Source organism: Gymnoscopelus braueri (assembly GCF_963280865.1).
Source record: "Gymnoscopelus braueri genome assembly, contig: SCAFFOLD_227, whole genome shotgun sequence".
In the NCBI taxonomy this organism is placed as follows: domain Eukaryota; kingdom Metazoa; phylum Chordata; class Actinopteri; order Myctophiformes; family Myctophidae; genus Gymnoscopelus; species Gymnoscopelus braueri.
Window position 1 is genome coordinate 37,598 of NW_027660572.1, and position 7,403 is coordinate 45,000.

Sequence of the window (7,403 nt, forward strand, 5' to 3'; positions counted from 1 at the left end):
ATGTGTCCTCGGGCCGCAAATGGCCCGCGGGCCGGACTTTGGACACCACCGTGCTACATTAACTACTTTTGCTGGGCCCCAGGGAATTCAGAGGAACCTGAGCTGTAATAATTATTCACAGCCAGAAACGGTTCAGAGAATGTTTCTCAAGCTGTGGCTCGTGACTGAAAAATAGGTCACAATGTCAGTGTGTACGGAACCAAGTCCATGAGAGAAAACGCCCAGATTCTTTCATAATATTGTGACACCAGTGAGAGGCTGAGCAGGAGTTTTCCACAGGCTTCTTATCTTATCTCATGTTACTACACAAACAATCACAGGATAATACTATACTTCGGTTGTTTCCATTGCAGGCATTGTAAATAGCTGCAGAGGAAACTATTTGGATGAGTGCAGTTCAGATTTGAACCATATAAAAAATCCCTACTCACTCTGTCTGTGAGTGTGGCTCCTTATGAATGAATAATTATATTTTATAATGATCAGTAGCTGTTTCTAGAAGGAATTTGATGAAGTAATATCAACAAACATGGCATGAACAATGTCTTATACTGCAACGTATTGTTTGAAATGACGTGTGACACACACACACACACACACACACACACACACACACACACACACACACACACACACACACACACACACACACACACACACACACACACACACAGACACACACACGTTTCATGTTTCCTTTCGGAAGTCCTTTGAATTGCACACACAAACATAACCTCACATAACCTCACAGTGAGTCAGTCAGTCTTTCTTCACAGGAAACTCTCTCCACCAACAACTTTCTACCAGACTACACGCTTCCCATCTTCCTTACTCCCTCCCTCCCTCCTTCCCCTCTTCCTGCTTGAGGTAAAGGTATCCCTCTCTACCTCTAAATGAATGTCCTGGAACACAACAACTTGCACTGGCTTCTAGAGGAAGCTGCCATTAACTGGAGTGTCATTTTGACATACTTTGTTGTGGGTCGCTGTCAAGACCAGCACGTAAAGCCATGACAAAGTGGGACACGCACCATTTTAAGAAGCAAACAAAGTATGTGAGTGGAGATAGTGTGAGTGTTAGGTGCATTTAACCAAAAAAAGGGGCAAATCTAAACAAATAACTAAAGCTCCAACATAACCAAACCAGAGCAGGGACAGATAGAGAGAGAGAGAGAGATGTGAGAGAGAGATGTGAGAGAGAGAGAGGGAGAGAGAGAAAATTAGTGCATGTGTGTACGTACGCGAGCATGTATGGTATGTGTGTGTGTGTGTGTGTGTGTGTGTGTGTGTGTGTGTGTGTGTGTGTGTGTGTGTGTGTGTGTGTGTGTGTGTGTGTGTGTGTGTGTGTGTGTGTGTGTGTGTGCACTACTGATGTGGCTCATTTGCACATTTCAACCTAATTGCATATGTTATCATTAGTTCAATACATCTGTTTATTCTCTGATTACATGTGGTCTCCCTTGTGTGTCTTTACACTTCTCAAAGGACCAGTGCCAGACCCAACTGCATGTGTTATTCTCTCTGAAGATAACTATCATCTGCTCTATGCAAAAGATGTGACTAAACAATGACACACTTGACTTTAGATGTGAGGTGTCAGGTTTCAAACTCTTTTCAAAGTATTCTATCTACTAATTACTGTTCAGTAGATGTGATTGTGAGTGTCATATTTAGCCATAGTACTATACAATATTTTTAAGTCTTCTATCTAGTGTATGACCCAATAACATATTAAGATAACATCTCACACCCATTCATCATTCATCAAAACACTGACGGTGCGATTAGACATGCACCGAGTGGCACGCTTAATGCTTGCCACTTGTTAGCATGTCACACTTGAGATAGAAGTGGCTACTGTATGAACACAGTATTGATAACAATGTTTTAAACTAACTAGTTGTATGAGTGAAATTAATCAAGATTGAGTAACAACATGGCATGATAGCCTCTCTTGACTAAAATGATCGTTTAGACAAGCTGTTAAAGACTCACACCAAGGCTCTCTTTCTCCTCCCAGGCTGTCAACACTCCTGCCAGGGGTGCTGTCAGCAGTCGCCCCGGGCAGGAGGGCTGACAATGAGGAGCAGTGTATGACTGTGTAAGCTCACTATGACTGACAGTCCTTTGGAGAGGAGGAGGCCTATGTCTATGTGTGCTGATCACTTTGGCCCACTTACATTGTCATGGGAATACCTGGTACTTTCCATTTTTTTTCCACGTCTAGGAGATATAAAGACAAGATAAAATCAACGTGAACAACATGAACGAGTTTGTCAAGACTAGGGCAGTTTACTGTCGATGTCTGGTGAGAAACGCACGGACACACACACGCACGCACGCACGCACGCACGCACGCACGCCTTAAGCAGTCTGTCTGTTAACACTGAACACTTCTATATAATCTCTCGTTGGGAATTGGGAAACAAAACATTTTCCACTGCAATTCTGAAAATGCCATTAAAAGGGTCTGGCGTGTTACCTTTCCACACGTATGTGTACGAGAATGTAAAGAAGTGTTTTAGATAATTGTAAGTACCAATCCCTGTTCGTTGATGTGTTTGATTCTGCGTGAGACCAAGGACCACAATTAATAATCAATAAGGTTTTATTTGTCTCTCACTCACACAGGTAGAAGCAGCAAAATGTTGGAAGGAGGGTAGTATAATATACACAAGAAACTGGGGTTTTAAAGAAAAACAAAGGTTAAAAAACATACAGTCAAGACGCACTCTTTAAGCCCCCTTTAAAAGGAACTTTAGCAGCAAATAACGTTGAGAGGCAGCAGTAAGGAATGTGCAATAAGGTGTGGGTCTTTTGTGTTTATCCTTGACTAACTTTCTTCTTCCTGAGTTTTCTTTTAAGGAAACGTCAAATAAATCTAATCAAATCAACTTTTCTAGAATAGAGGTAGAGTGTTTAAACTTTAGGCTAAAGCTGTTGAAGGTTGAAGGTTGATCTTGTGAGATAATCCTGATTTCATGCTGGTTTTGAAGTGGGTGTCAAATGAACCCATGAATGAAGCTTATCATGGTTAACTGGCCGAGATACTCACCACGGGTGACTTATTGTGGTTTACTGAATGAGATAAGATGTGAGGTTTATGGTCTAAATGCTCTCTATCAGATAAAACTACTCACTTCTACAAAGCTGTGGTGTTCCTGTGTTAACTGGAAGCTAACAGTTGTTCCTATTGTACATGGTACACATTAATAAACACATTTGAGTGCAATAATCTATGAATAATGTAGAATTCATAGCACCTCATCATGTATTTTTTTATTGACTATAGTCTTGCCTCTATAAAAAACGGTTTAAAATGTTGTTTTCTTGCTGTTCTTCAAACAGGGAGAGAGAACGTTCCTTAATGTAAACAAAAAAGTAAAACAAACTTTTAACTTAGAAACTAAAAAAATATAGAATTTAGCGTAGGACAGTAGCACATTTAGAAACCAAGAGAAGCAAAACAATATATGTAAACCCAGCCAAACAAAAATGTACACTTTTAGTTTGATTTAAACATAAATACAGTAAATAAGGTATAATGTAAGAAGCTGGGAAAAAAATTCAAAACGTTTAAAAACAACGTGAAATTCAACCACACATATCATCCAATGACACACCTACAGTACAAAGAGGTGTTTCTATGGTCATGTGACATAACCACTTAAACCCTAAAGCCTATATGGTTGACCGGAGTCCCTCAGGGCTCTATACTAGTGACATCGCTCTCGTTAAAAATCAAGCTCACAATGTCTGCGAAGGTTTTCTCCAGAATACGGATGCTGGGGTTTAAGTGGCCATTTTCCCACACTGGCAGAGATCATAAGGCGAGTGTCACTTAAGGGACATGGGTGACATTATATTTGGTCCATAAACGGGAGAAGTACAAATAACGGGTGGTACTTCAGTTGTATAGATCAGTGGTTCTCAAACATTTTCATGTCAATATTAGGGGTGGGACGATATGGGTATCTCACAATACGATATCTGTGGCGATATTAGGCCCTCGATAACAATAATATCACGATGTTTGATATATTGCGATATCACGATATATTGCATGAAATTTCACCAACGATATATCACGATAGTCATTGTATTCAATTCATGAACACATAAAATAGCTCCAAACAGTTCAAAATCATCATCACACAAATACGGAGTCGGAAAAAAAAACATATCACAAAAAAAAAAAACACTTTTTTTAAACATCGATTTATATCGATATTTTTCGGCAGTATATCGATTATTTATCGCGGGAGGAAGTATTGCGATATATCGCGATATCGATATATCGTCCCACCCCTAGTCAATATGTATTTGGCCACGGAACCCCTTATCTGAAATTATTTTGAGCCCATACAAGATTTGTGATGCTAAAATGTTTCAAAAATATTCAATTTCTTTCTCATGTTAGGGTTATGCATCGCGCGATGCATTGTGAGCTTGAAGATCGTCTATTTTCAAATAGCCAATGAATACAAGTTTTGAAGTGGTCAAAGTGATTTGGATGTTATATTCACAGATTCTGCTAGGGACCCCCTGGAACCCCCTCAAGGACCACTGGGGGTCTCCGGACCCCACTTTGAGAACCACTGGTATGAAGGAGGTAACCGGAAGGCTCACCCCAAAACACGGCGACCACACGCTGGGGCGGTTCTTGTATTCTTGTATTAGTTTTTCTGAGGATAAGGTTAGAAATACGTTTAGGGTTAGGCATAGTTTTACTGGGGTTACGTTTAAGAATAGGGTTAGGTTTTGGCACCGTTTTACTGAGGTTAAGTTTAGGTATAGGGTTACGGTTTACTGAGGTTATGTTTAGGTATACCAGGTAGGGACCGTTTCAAGGTTGCCGGATTTTTGCCTGGGGCGACTGTGTTTTGGGGCGAGCGTTTTGGTATTCATAAAGGAGGCCTTAAATCAAAATGGTCCTACTCGATGTGAGATTAAAAACACTTAATTAAAAACAACTTCTTTTAACAAAATGCTTGTCTTCACAGCGCTGTAGGAGCCCTGGTCTTCAGTGGCATCATGGGTTTCACTGACAGTGAAACTCTGCTGGCCTTTCCGTTTGGACAGCCAGAGACGGTAGACAAGACACGAGAGGACGGTGGCTCCAACAGGAACAGCAAACATCAGTAGAACCTTCCATGATTCTGGACACCAGGCACCGAGGCAGGTCAGAGGTGGACCTGTACAAATAGAAGAGAGTACATTAACCCATTAAAACCAGGAAAGCATCTGTGTCATTTTAGATAAAAATAAAAAAAAAGTTTTGCCAAACAACGTTTCGCCCATGCAGGGCTTCATCAAGGAGAACTTGATGAAGCCCTGCATGGGCGAAACGTTGTTTGGTTAAAATAATAAATACAAAAAAGATGGGAGAGCAGCCTATCGTGTGCGGACATTCCCTTTTTTCTTCACTTAATTATTTTTGGGTCCAGCGCCGTGTTTACAGATACTGTGGGGATGTGCATATCCTACCCCTTTGTTCATTTTAGATTTCAGCCATATTTTATACCTTGGCTATTTAAAAATAGCAGATACAAGCTCAGGGATGAGCTTGTAGATGTGCTATTTTTGAGAAATCGTGAAAAACAAATCTAATCTTTGAATATATATATAAATATATATTTTTAAAGCAAACATTTGAACTCAAATCTTTGCTTCTGGGGGTCCCTGGAACAAAATATTTTGAGATGATGGGGGGGTCCGCGGCCAAATACATAATTTTGGGGGTCCTTGACATGAAAAAGTTTGAGCACCACTGATAGCAACATACGTTTTTCAGAAAACTGTTAGGATTTAGAAGACATGTTTTAGAATCATCCTCAGGTATTAGCCTCAGGCATTAAGCATCTCACTTTGTTAATAAAGGGTACAGCAGTCAAAGTGGGAAGCAGTCTGCACACTTGCATTTGTACATAATTATATTTTTGCAGAGGGTGTGAGGCTGTGTTAGTGGACGTGACTCACACCTCTAGTAATACAGGAAGGAAGTTTGAGGTCATAATACATGGTTGATGGAATGCACCCAAAATCTCAGAGTCATATGTCACTCACCTTTGGTGGGTCTTGCTGAACAGTTAGCTGTAAAAACAAGACATTGATAAAGGGTTATTGTTGAGTGACATTGATAAAGTTATTGTCGAGTGACAACAAAAAACAAACAATGACAATATTTAATATTTCAATAACTGGTTCTGAGAGTTCCTGGAAAGGAAATCAATCATGTGAAACCACAAGGCATCAGACTGAAAGAGGGAAATGAAAGCTTTATTTATGAATGAACGTCACTGGAAGTATATCACCTCACCTCTCACCTTTGCACTCTGTCTTATATGAGATCTGGAACGGGAAGAGAGAGATATTTCATAATTAGTATACAAGTACATAAAGTATCGTGTGTGTGTGTGTGTGTGTGTGTGTGTGTGTGTGTGTGTGTGTGTGTGTGTGTGTGTGTGTGTGTGTGTGTGTGTGTGTGTGTGTGTGTGTGTGTGTGTGTGTGTGTGTGTGTGTGTGTGTGTCCTCAATGGCTGCAGCTTTTACAAAGGACTGTATATTTGCCAGGCACGACCGGCTGGTGGATCTAATTTCCAGAGACATCAGAGAAGTACAGGACATAACATCTAAAATGTATTTGCACAGCACTGCTCCCACAGACTGGTTTGAACATAATTCCACTGATGATAATATTTTCTGCAATATTCCAAATGCTCCAGATATTATTTTCATTAATGAAACAAGTAAATCAGTTGTCATCTTTGAAATAGGCTGTTCTTTTGATCTGTATATGGACATTTGCTTCACATCCAAACTCATGAAATATCAGCCTTTGGTAAAGTGTATCAAGTCACTTGGATATAACTGCCAGTTCATTGTGCTTGTGTTCGGAAGTCTGGGGCATGTCCACAGACTTGCGCTACGTGGACTGCAACTTGGAGGACTGCAGAAGGTCCCTGCAAAAAGACTGGCCAAGTACTGCTCAGTCTCTGCAGTGATTGGCAGCCTCTCTATCTGGAAGAGGCGGTGCTTTGTCTATCCTTAAGTGGACTAACATTTTTTTATATATATTGTTGCCTGGTGTTAAATTATAATCACTGCTCTGCTTGCATATTATCCCACTGTGTTTTAAATATATTGCATACAGTGTCTGGCCATGCCTTCATTTGAAACCCTCTTCAAAAAATGTTTGGATCTTGTATGCTACTGTATTTTGTAGATCCAAATAAAAGTATTCAAATGTGTGTGTGTGCGCACGCACGCATTCCTCAAATCATGTATTATTTTTTAAACTTTTGTCTGATCACCATTACTTTGCCATGTTTTGACAATACAGTGTATATTTTGTCATGCCAATGAGACACTGCAGTAGGAAATGGATGCAGACATATTTGACAG